Source organism: Camellia sinensis, chromosome 1 (assembly GCF_055761805.1).
Source record: "Camellia sinensis isolate YWXY chromosome 1, ASM5576180v1, whole genome shotgun sequence".
NCBI lineage: Eukaryota > Viridiplantae > Streptophyta > Magnoliopsida > Ericales > Theaceae > Camellia > Camellia sinensis.
The window spans coordinates 41,472,139-41,485,243 of record NC_138961.1 but is presented as its reverse complement, the minus strand read 5'-3'; positions in this window follow the sequence as shown (position 1 = coordinate 41,485,243).

The following is a 13,105-nucleotide window of genomic DNA, read 5'->3' as shown; positions in this document are numbered from 1 at the left end:
TTGTGTTGATTTATTAATTGTGAAACAACAATCTAAATCGCTTTCATACGTGCTAGATGATTTAGATTGTTAGTTTTAATTGTTTGGGATTTGTTGCAATTAAATCTATTACGAATCATGAATCACGAATCACATAGGTTTTTCACTAGTAAGGCTAGACATTATTGGAATAAGCCCTAATAAGATTAGGCATTTTGGAATAAGTCCTAAAATTCACTAGGCATTCTCTAAGACCTAGCATTCTCTAGGCACACTATGATTAGCAGATGCTCATATATGAGATCGGGAAGGTGTTTGATCCCTACAAAATTACCAAATAGTATAATGAGCACCCTTTCATCACAACAACACATGACTATTTTTATCGAAACAATAAATGGAAAACTTCCACTCTTTCACTGGGCTTAAAAAGAATGAAAGCTTTGGGCAATTGAGAAATCACCACAAGAATTATGTGAGTCCCAATATTGCCATGTGGCGCAGTTATGGATTATCATGTGTATAATAGTTGTCAAATCCCAATCAAACACTACTATAGTATTGTATATGGAGTAAAACTCATCATGAGATGAGATTATGTTGATATAGAAATCTTAAACAACTTAAATTGTTTGGGAAAAGACTTTTAGATTACTCAAACTACTTGCTAGGCAACACACTAGTTATTATAAATAGGGGTAAACTACTAATAAGTCCTAATAGTTTGACTTAATTTCCGTAAAGACCCATTGGAAATAAATTCTAGTAAAATCGTCACTAAAAATAATTTTTTGTCACGGTTTTTATAAATTGTCGCTAAAACTTACAATTAGTGACTTTTTCTGTGATGGATTTTTCAAACTGTCATTAAAAATTAAAAATTAGTGATGCTTTTTGTGACGATTTTTTGTTAAACTATCACTAAAACTTATAATTAATGACTTTTTTGTGATAAAATTTTTAAACTATCACTGCAAATTAATAATTAGTGACGTTTTTAATAATGTTTCTTGAAAAATGCCATTAATTATCATAGGATTTATTGGACAATAAACTTACCTATTAGGACCTACATGTAAAACCACACTCCCGTAGGTTGAGGTACGTTGTTTTATACAATAATTTGTCCATTAAATATTTTGACGATATTGGAAGACTAATTTGGGCGTCGAAGGACCCCCGACTGTTCAACGGCTAGGAGAGTTTTATCTTGTAGATGGCGATCACATGGTGGTGTTGGAACAATCTTTGGTGTAAATAAATAACTTGAAACAAATCAAATAAATAAAAATAAATTACTTACAAAATTTATTTTACTGAAATGAATAAGTATAAAAATAGATCAAGTCGCGTGTGTGACACTCTGTCCTTAAGACAGATTCGCCCCGCTTCGGTGCTTACGGATAAAAGGCATCTATCTCCCAAGATACAATGATCTTTACACAGATTGTAGTAGCACTCCAAACAAACAAAACTTGTGTTCTATACTCTCAGAATTTTTCCTAAAATAAAATGTAGAATATATATGCAAGAGAGCACAAAGGAAGGCAAGGAAAAATGAATTTCGGAATGAAACATTTGCTGGAACAAATTTGGTATTTATAGAGCCAAACAAATATGATTTTGAGCTGAACAGGTACAAAATCAAACTAGACAAATATAGTTCAAATTTGAACAACTATGAAATAGATTTGAATCTATCTGGGAACATATTGAAACTGTCCGAAACTTGAACTGTTTGAACTTGCTAGAAATTGGATCGGAGAAAGGCTCTGTTTGGACAGAAAAAATTGGCGCAAAATTTAAATTAATTTCGTTCAGAAAATTTGATTTTCCAGTAAGAATTTTTGGAAAAATTAAAATAAATTTTGTTCAAAAAATTAATATTAGAACTGACCCGACCCACAACCCACACCCGCGCCCGGCACTGGTCGGCTCGGCCGGGCCAGTTAGACAGACAACGGCAACAACGGCGCGCGCGCATGTGGTGGTTTGAGCCAAAGGTCACTTTGTCCATAGCTCCTTCCTTCTACAAACTTGGGGCCCAACCCAAGTGTTGCCATTTAGAGCTTATATACATACACAAGCTCTCTTAAAGTTTCAATGTGGGACAAGTCTTAGAAGGAAACCCACATTTTACACTTTAATTGTCTATTCCACGAACCCGAAAACGACATCAACTTCCTTTTCACTCATAAATGGTTTTGACGATCCGTCTTCACTGTGTGACTTGTCATGCAGCAAGGAACACGTCACCTTTTTGGACCCACTCCAAAACACGTTTGGGATCCACTCAAATTTGGGCTCAAAGTTGGCCCAAAATAAGCCTATAAAGCCATAAATTTCAACAATCCCCATATGAATGGAATTTGACAGAGAGAAAATGCAACAACACGATCTAATTACAGAGAGTACATAAATTGGAAATATTTTGCAAATGATAGGTAGCTTTTGGCTTTGAACCTTCCCTTGTGAGACACTATCGGATTTACTAGCTAACCAATGAACATGATGTCTTGAACTATTCAACCATTTGTGTAAACTAAGACAATAGAACTCACACAGTATATCACCAGACACAGTTTAGTTCTCACTATTGTGTTAATTTTGGCCCTGAACAACCTGGTCTTTCATGAGTGCTCTAGAGAATTGTAGCCCTTCACAAATCTCATAGAACCGGCCTAGTTCACACTCATATAGGTGATTCTTATAAAGAATATCCTGCCATACTCCACTTAGTATTCCTAGATATAAGAATCATTAAAAGTATTACTTAACCTAAAATGCTGCAGACATCACTATTTTATCATAGAAATCGGTAGGGGTTCGACTCCCTAGTGATCTATATGAGTCATACACAACTCGGTTGTCCCTTTGAACCTAGATCTTGGGATCTCTAGTCAACTAGGTTGGGTTGCCGTTGTGGTAACTCTTATTTAATAGGCTTAAGTCCCATTTTTCTCGATGAATTCTCAACTAACTCTCTGGCTAACCCTTTGATTAGTGAATCCGCTATGTTGTCTTTAGACTTCACATATTCAATGGAAATAATTCCATTAGAGAGTACTTGTCTCACGGTGTTATGTCGACGATGAATGTGTCGTGACTTACCGTTGTACACATGACTCTATGCTTTACCTATTGCTGATTGACTATCACAATGTATGCATATGGCAAGCACCGGTTTTGGCCACATTGGAATATCTTCGAGGAAATGACGAAGCCATTCCGCTTCTTCCCCAGCTTTATCTAAAGCTATAAATTCTGATTTCATAGTAGGCCTAGCAATGCAAGGTTGTTTGGAAGATTTCGAAGATACAGCCGCCCCACCAAGAGTAAAGACATACCCACTGGTGGATTTTGAGTATCTAGTATCCGATATCCAGTTTGCATCACAGTATCCTTCAAGTATTGCTGGATATCTAGTATAATTTAGCCTAATGTTATGAGTAAATCAAAGATTTCTTAGAACCCTTACAATAGCTTTCCAGTATTCTACTCCTGGATTACTTGTACATTTACTTAAATTACTTACTGCATAAGCTATATCTGAGCAAGTATAGTTCATCAAGTACATTAAGTTTCCGATAATTTGGGCATACTTTAATTGAAAAATACTTTCATGTACATTCTTAGAAAGAAACAAATTGACATCCACAAGTGTTCTAGCAAGATGAACATCATCTTGGCTAAATTTGTCAAGTATTTTCTCAATGTAATGAGATTGTACCAAAGCATATCATTATGATGTTTTGATAATTTTCGTGCCAAGTATTACATCAACAATCCCTATGTCTTTCATGTCAAAATGTTTATCCAACATTTTCTTGGTAGTTTTAATCATGTCATTATTACTACCTATGATGAGCATATCATCCACATAAAGACATACTATTACATAACCTTTATTTGTGTTTCTAATATAAACACATTTGTCATATTCATTAATTTTAAATCCATTTGACATCATTGCCTTGTTAAATTTTTCATGCCATTGCTTTGGCGCTTGTTTTAAACCATATAATGATTTAATCGATTTACACACTTTCTTTTCTTTCCCTGGAACAGAAAAACCTTCTGGTTGTTCCATGTAAATTTCTTCATCTAACTCACCATTTAAGAAAGCGGTATTCACATCCATTTGATGAATTTCTAGATTGTTCAAAGATGTAATTGCAATTAGCATTCTAATGGATGATATTCTAGTAACTGGTGAGTATCTGTCAAAATAATCAAGGCCTTCTTTTTGTCTATATCCTTTGACCATAAGTCTTGCCTTGTATTTGTCAATTGATTCATCCGCTTTCACTTTTCTTTTGAAAATCCACTTGTACCCAAGAGGTTTACAACCTAGGGGTAAGTCCATTAATTCCCAAGTGTGATTTTGCAAGATGAATTCAACTTCGTTGTTTACAGCTTCTTTCCATAAAGGAGCCTCAGGACTGGACATAGCTTCTTTAAAAGTTAAAGGCTCATTTTCTAACAAAAAAGTTAGAAAATCTGGACCAAAAGATTTTGAGGTTCTAGCACGTTACTACGCCTAGGTTCCTCTTCCTCATTTGATCTATCTCTTGCTCTTGTTCTTGATCTTGTCTTTGATCATGACTAGTAACAGCATAATAAGATCTTTTATTAGCACTGGTCCATTGTCCAGTTTTATTTGGAAATATATGTTCAAAGAATGATGCATTATGAGATTCAATAATAACATTTACATGCATTTCGGAATGTTTTGATTTATAAATAAAAAATCAATATGCACTACTATTCATGGCATAACCAATGAAAATGCAATAAATAGTCTTAGGACCTATCTTAGTCTTTTTAGGACTATAAATAGCCACTTTAGCCAAACACCCCCACACTTTTAAGTATTTATAGGATGGTACTCTCCCATGCTACAATTCATACGGTGTTTGATTCACTTTCTTTCGGGGTACTTTATTTAGAATATAATTAGCAGAAAGTATTGCTTCTCCCCACAAGTTCTAAGGTAATCCAGGACTTATTAACATGGCAAACATTATTTCTTTTAAAGTTCTATTTTTCCTTTCAGCAATTCCATTTTGCTAAGGTGAGTAAGGAGTAGTGGTTTGATGAATTATTCCACGTTCTTTACAAAACTCACCAAAAGGTGATTCATATTCACCACCTTTATCACTTCTAAGTTTTTTAATTTTCTTACCAAATTGATTTTGAACTTCATTCTTATATTGAATGAAAGTTTCCAAAGCTTTATCTTTGTTCGAATTAAATAAACATAACTATACCTAGTATAGTCATCTATGAAAGTGATAAAATATTTTTTCCCACCTTTAGTTTGAATTGATTTAAAATCACAAATGTCACTCTGAATTAATTCAAGTGGCTCCGTACTTTGTTCAATGGAATGAAAAGGAGTTTTAGTTAATTGTACCTCAACGCAAATTTCACATTTATGATTTAAATTAATGTCAAATTTAGGTAAACATTCCATATTAATTAATTTGCGCAAAGATCCATAATTAACATGTCCTAGTCTACCATGCCATAAATTTGAAGACTCAAGCAAGTAAGAAGAAGATGTATTATTATTAATAATAGAAGGGACAACAATCATTACATTTAGTTTGAAAAGGCCATCAGACATGTAACCTTTTTCCTACATACATCCCATTCTTAATAAGTACAAATTTATCACTCTCAAACACTAGCGTAAACCCATTTTTGCTCAACAAAGAACCAAAGACTAGATTTTTGCGAATGTCTGGTACATGCAGCACATTGTTGAGAGTGAGTTCTTTTCCAGATGTCATCTTCAGAATAATCTTTTCTTGTCCTTCAACTTCAAAAGTCAAGGAGTTGCCCATAAAAAGTTGTTCGCCGTTGTCCAACACAGAATAAGATGTGAACAACTCTTTGTTGGCATAGATATGATGGGTAGTACCAGTGTCCACCCACCATTCTTTACGATTTCTAACAAGGTTTGCCTCAGAAACAACTGCATGTAGATTTAAGTCCTCAACACCATTAGAAATTTTGTCCACTTCGGTCATATTGGCTTGAGCAGGCTTCTTGCTGGATCTTCCTTTGCCTTTGCGTTTGCTACGGCAATCTTTGGCCTGATATCCCTCTTTGTGACAAATGTAACATCTGCCATTGAACTTGTACTTTTTAGTTTCCCCTCCTTTAGAGCCTTGTGCGGAACTTTCTCCAGAAAACTTTCGTTTCTTTGCTTTTGGAGCATGTTTCACCACATTTACCTTAGGCTCCGTGGGGTGCTTACCAGCCAGCTTCTCAGACTTGCAATTGTCCTCTTCAATCCTCAAACGCATAATCAGTTCTTCCAAAGTCATTTATTTGCACTTGTGTTTGAGATAGTTCTTGAATTCCTTCCAGCCTTGTGGTAATTTTTCAATTAAGGCAGCAGCTTGGATGGATTCACTGAGAGACATGCCTTCTACATGGATGTCATGCAAAATAAGTTAGAGATCTTAAGCTTGGCTGATCACAGTTTAATAATCAACCATCACAAAATCTAGAAATTTGCCAACCGCAAATTTCTTTAAGCCAACATCTTCTGTTTTGTATTTTTTCTCCAAAGACTCCCAATGTTCCTTTGCCGTCTTTATAGGACTGTAGATGTTGTATAATGTTGTCGAGTCCATTCAAGATGTAGTTTCGGCAAAGTAAATCAGCATGTTTCAAGGCATCGACCGCAACAACTACTTGCCTGTCAGTTTCATCCTCATTCAAAGTAGGAGCATCCTCACAGAGAAACTGTGCCAGGTTGACAGTAGTAAGATGGAACATCATTTTCTACTGCCATATTTTAAAATCAGTTCTTAAGAACTTCTCTAGCTTTTTACAGTGATTGACTAGCACAGTCACAACAAGAGAGGGGGTTGGAGCCATTGTAGCCACCATACCAGTACTAGTTTGAGCATTAGTTTCAATAACCATGGATTCTAAATTATAAAACAAAATTATAATTAGAATTTTATACTATATAGAAAATTAAACCAAAACCACAGAATTAAATTTTGTAAAAATAAAAGAAACAAGAATTGTAACTTTTAGTTCCAATTAATTTGAAAATAAAATAAAATTTTATTTAAACAAATTAATTCCACACAACAAATTAAATTTTTGTAACACTTCAAAAATTAAAATACTGAAAAATAATTTAATTAATGAAAACTCAGAAATTATTTTTGAAAACCAAAATTAATTTCTAACCAACTTCACAAATAAATATTCTGAATTGTTAATGACTACCAGTATATTACTACTAGTTGTCAAATAAAATAAATAGTATATTACTACTATTTTTCAAACAGTATATTACTACTATTTGTTTTTCCAACTGGAATATTATTCTAATCAGAATATTATTTTGTAAACGCACAAAAAATTAATTTTTGTAAGAAGAAGAAAAGGAAACAAACGAAAAATTCTATTTGAACAGAATAATTCGAATCTATCTTAAGATTATTGGAACAATCTTCTGTGTAACATAAATAACTTGAAACAAATCAAACAAATCAAACAAATAAAAGTAAATTACTTATAGAATTAATTTTACCAAAATGAATAAGTACAAAAATAGATCAAGTCGAGTGTGTGACACTCTGTCCATAAGGCAGATTTGCCCCGCTTCCGTGCTTACGGATAAAAGGCGGCTATCTCCCAAGATACAATGATCTTTACACAGATTGTAGTAGCACTCCAAACAATCTGTACAGGAAACAAAACCAGTGTTCTATACGCTCAGAATTTTTTCTAAAATAAGATCTAGAATATATATGCAAGAGATCACAAAGGAAGGCAAGAAAAAATGAATTTCGAAATGAAACAATTGTTAGAACAGATCTGGTATTTATAGAGCCAAACAGATATGATTTTGAACTGAACAGGTGCAAAATCAAACTGGACAGATATAGTTCAAATTTGAACAGGTATGAAATAGATTTGAATCTGTCTGGGAATAGATTGAAACTGTCCGGAACTTTAACAATTTGAACCTGCTGGAAATTGGATCGGAGAAGGGCTCTGTTTGGACAGAAAAAATTGGCTCAAAATTTAAATTAATTTTGTTCAAAAAAATTGATTTTTCCGCAAGAATTTTTGAAAAAATTAAAATAAATTTTGTTCAAAAAATTAATATTAGAACCGACTCACACCCGGCATGGCACAGGTCGATCAGCCGAACGGCGCCGCACGCGTGTGGTGGTTTGAGCCAAAGGTCATTTTGTCCATAACTCCTCTGCTACAAACTTGGGGCCCAATCCAAGTGTTGCCACCTAGAGCTTATATACATACACAATTTCTCTTAAAGTTTCAATGTGGAACAAACCTTACAAGGAAACCCACATTTTACACTTTAATTGTCCATTCCATTAACTCGAAAATGATGTCAACTTCGCATTCACTCATAAATGGTTTTGACGAACTGTCTTCACCGCGTGACTTGCCATGCAGAAGGAACACGTCACCTCTTTGGACCCACCCCAAAAGACATTTGGAACCCACTCAAATTTGGGCTCAAATTTGACCCAAAATAAGCCTATAAAACCATAACTTCCAACAGGTGGGTCTGATAATCTTATTTGTGTCATCATCAAATACGAAAATTTGGGTGTCCCTACAGCAATAAAAGCCTCATGTTGTGAGAGGGAGAGTGAAAAGGTTTTTGACACGTAAATGAAATATAGATACATTTCATCTACTTTTTCCATTCCATTTCTAAATCGTTATTCAAATTTATAATTCAAACATAATCCAAAGTCACAATCCACTCACCAGGAATGAGACTCAAGCTGATTATTTTAAAGGGGAAATTATCTATGAGTGGAAGTATCAGAAAAGTTTTACAGGATCCTAAAAAAGTTCTACTTTAATTATTAATGTGTATAAAATTTACCATTAATCTGTATTTAAAAAAAAAAAAAACCTTACACCAGATTGAAATTTTTCCAATTTTAAATGCATAAAATGCTATGGGAACAAAAAAAAGTCACAGCACACTCACCAGGAAAGAAAAATAAAGCAGATCATTTAGCTAATAGAACATGTGGACAAATAAAATAAAAACAAAAGACATTAATAGAGACGAAACGCCTGTGTATGAAATGGCGTAAAATTTGGACAAGAACATATGAAAACGTCATGACAATTACAACCTATTGTTTTGCCAACTACAAAGAATTTTGAATGAGCTCCAACGTTTAGGTAGTCAATTTTTGCAATTTTGCCATGAAAATATTTGTTTCATATGTAACCTAATGTTGACAAATCCAAATTTGCTTAGTGTTTTTTTTTTTTTTTTTTTTTTTTTTTTTTTCAATCTATATATTTTTCCCTTCTAGTTTCTATATTTGAGCTTAACTTGAATCTTTCTGATTTTGGTACTTTTTTTTTTTTAATCTGATTTGAATTTAGCTAATTAGTCTTCAATTTAGGCTTCCTTTTCTTTTTGCTTTAGGTTTTCTCAATCTCAACTATAAATTGACATATACGAGGCAAATCAGTTGACTTTGGAGAATTAATAATATGTGAAAGAAAGTATTTCTTTTTTGTTAGGTCCCTTTATTGTCAAATCCGGATACAAAACTTTGTGTTGAACAAGTTGTAACTTTCTCTATGTTTTTTTCTTTCCCGCTCGAGCGGGATCATTGGCGCTCGAGTGGATTTTGGGGTCTCTCAGTATTTTGTCAAGTCTGTAAAAATGCTGGAAGGTGTGATTTTGCGCTCGAGCGGGTTATCAAGCACACGAGTGGAACTCTGTGTTGTCACACGCAGATTTTGCTGAAGCCGCTCGAGCGGGATGTTGGGCGCTCGAGCGGAGATCGCGGACTCAAGATTCCTATTTTTACCTGTTTAGGTTGTTTTTAGGGATTACTTTTCCTAGATCTTATTCAAGAGTCCTAGGGTTTTGTTTGAAAGTTTCTTTTGATGTTTTTGTGAGTTTTCCTTGATGTTTTTGAGAGAGTTCTAAACTTATGATTTGAGATTCATACATCAAGGAGTTGGTTACATTAAATTCAAGAGAGAGTTCTCTTCGGTGGATTCCGAAGATTCAAGCGTAGAGTTTCAAAAGGCGCTTGATTCTGTACGTAGTCATTAATTCGACAAGTGAAGTTGTGGATTCAACTTTAGGATTGATTAGTTCCGAGACGAAGGCATGGTGAAAGAGTTACAGAAGATTCAAAGACAAATTGACTGAGTTGGGTAATTTGTGTGTTATCTTTGTAATCTTTCTTTCTTCAGTAGTGGATTGATTAGTGGCATTTCGCCCGTGGTTTTTGATTACAATTGAAGGTTCTTCAATTGTGGTTTTTTCCACGTAAAAATCGTTTGTGTCGATTTATTGTTTATTCCGAAAAACAAACAATCTAAATCACTTTCGTAAGTGCTTGTTGGTTTAGATTGTGTGTTTTGGATATTTGGGATTTGGAATATTTTAATCTTGATCTAATCACGAATCACTTAGGATTTTCAATTGGTATCAGAGCAGGTCACTCTTTTTTTAAAAAATATAGGATTGTGATTTTGTGTGACTAGTGATATGGATTCTATTCGTGAAGGTAACTCGACCCATAGACCTCCTTTAGTCGATGGTACAAACTATTCTTATTGGAAAGCTCGTATGAGAGCGTTTTTAAAATCCATCGATGAGAAAGTTTGGCACAGCATAATCTATGGGTGGAGTGAACCTACTATCACCATTGATGGTGTTGATATTCCTAAACCCCTTGATAAATGGGACACAACTGATTACCAAAACTCGAGTTGGAACAATAAGGCTCTCAATTCCCTGTTTTGCTCCGTCACACCTGAAGAGTTTCGTCGTATCTGCACGTGTGAGGTAGCAAAAGAGGCTTGGGACATTTTGGAAACGATTCACGAAGGTACTACTTCTGTCAAAAGGTCAAAACTTCAACGTCTCACCTCCACTTTTGAAACTCTTTTTATGCGCGATGATGAGACGTTTGATGATTTCTATGCAAAACTTATTGATATCGTGAATTCCTGTTTCACACTCGGAGAAAAAATCCCGGAAGCTAAAGTTGTTGGAAAAATTTTGAGGTCCTTACCCGAGAGGTTCCAATCAAAAGTGACAGCCATTGAGGAGACTTAGAATGTTGATACCCTCAAGCTTGATCAGTTGGTTGGAAACTTGCAGACTTATGAAGCCCACTAGATTTCAAAGAAAAAACAAAAAGAGAGTGTGGCTTTCAGTAGTGCTCATGAGACTGCAAAAATTCCAGAGATTGAATTTGACTTAGAGTCTGAGATGACGGCCATGTTTAATAAATAGTTTAAAAAATTTTGAAGAAAAAGAGGCCTAATTTCAGAGACCCTATTTCAAAAGACAAGAGTAATGAAAAACCCAAAACTTTTCCACCAAAACTTACTCCAAAAACTGAAAAGAAGATTGTAAAGGGGCAAGGGGTCAAGTGCTATGAATGTCAAGGGTTTGGTCACATTGCCCTTGAATGCCCTTCAAAAAAGAATCGAAAGAAAGTTTACACTATGACTTGGGATAATGAAAGCGGGTCCGAGCAAGAACCCAAAGAACCTGAATCTGGAGAAGACGGGGATAGTGCTTTCATGGCATTTTGGTCCACTTTCACTCAACCTCTTCCAAAGCCAGCAGAGTTAGCTCGTGGTCAGAACCTGCATCTTGCTCCCACCTTTGATGGGAGTAACTACCTATTTTGGAAGATCAGAATGAGGGCTTTTCTGAGAGCTTTTGATCCAGAAGGCTGGCAAGCCATTGAAGAAAATACAGAAAGTGTTGACAATCCGAGCAATCAGAGAGCCCTGATCACCATTCGTGGAGCAATTTCTGTTGAAGAATAGCAACGGGTTGTTCATTGCACAAAGGCTAAAGAGGTATGGGAAATTTTGAGCCAATTCCATGAAAGAGGAAATTCACCTTCTCCACCATCCAACAACTTTTCTGTCTTAGTTGCTAGATTGGATGAGGTCAAGGAGAATGAAGAGCAAAAAGAGGATGATGAAACATCTGAAGGCAATGATGAGATCAATGGCGATGAACTACAACAAGCTTACGAAAAGCTGTACGAGGAATCTCTGAATTTGTCCAAAATCAGCGACAAACTCTCTCTCAAGCTCAAAACATGTGAGAGTGAGAATGTCAGGCTGAAAGGAGAACTTGTAGCAGCAAAGCAGAATATCATCAAGATCTCGAGTGACAGGCAAGACCTATGTGGAAAACTTCTATCCTGTGAAACTGAAAGGAATGAACTTCTGAAGGTGTATTCCACATATGAAGAAAAGCTTGAAAGTCTTGAGATGTCACAAGCTACATTGGAAGAGGTAGTTTGTCAAAAAGATGAAGAGCTCTGTGTTGCTAGAGCCACTATTGCCATGTGGAACAAAGGTTCCAAATCTTTAGAAGACATCCTCGGGTCTCAACAAATGGGTTGTGACAAAAGCGGGCTAGGCTATGGTGCGACAGCTCACAAGGAACAGGCCTCTACTTCACATGACATGAAGACTCAAACAAAGAGAAAGTTAAAGGTAGACCAGGCTGATCTCTCTCTTCATCTACCTAAAGTTGGTAAGATCAACCAAAAGGAGGTAAAACCTTTTATTTGTCATCACTGTGGTAGGTATGGCCACATTCGTCCTTATTGCTATGAATTGTTCGGTAAGGTGTCTCAAAAGGGTAGAAATTCGAATACTTTTTGGGTTAGAAGACAACCTTACATGTCTAGGCGGAATACCAAGATCCATGAGGGTGTTCACAGCGCTAAGACTTTTACCAAGACTAAAAAGATTTGGGTGAGAAAAGATGATTTGACTTGCTTAGTTGTTCACACTGCTCTAAAAGCATGTGATTCACACATGTGGTATCTTGATAGTGGGTGCTCTCGTCATATGTCTGGTAACAAATCCTACTTCACCTCCCTTGAAAAATATGAAGGAGGAATTGTTACCTTTGGAGATGGCGGCACTTCTAGAGTCATTGGTAAGGGCTCTACAAGTGTTGCTGGTCTTCCCAAGCTGGATAATGCTCTACTTTTTGATGGTCTTAAAGCAAATCTTTTGAGCATTAGTCAAATGTGTGATTCCCATCATGAAGTATTGTTTTCAAAAAATAAATGTGAAATTTTGG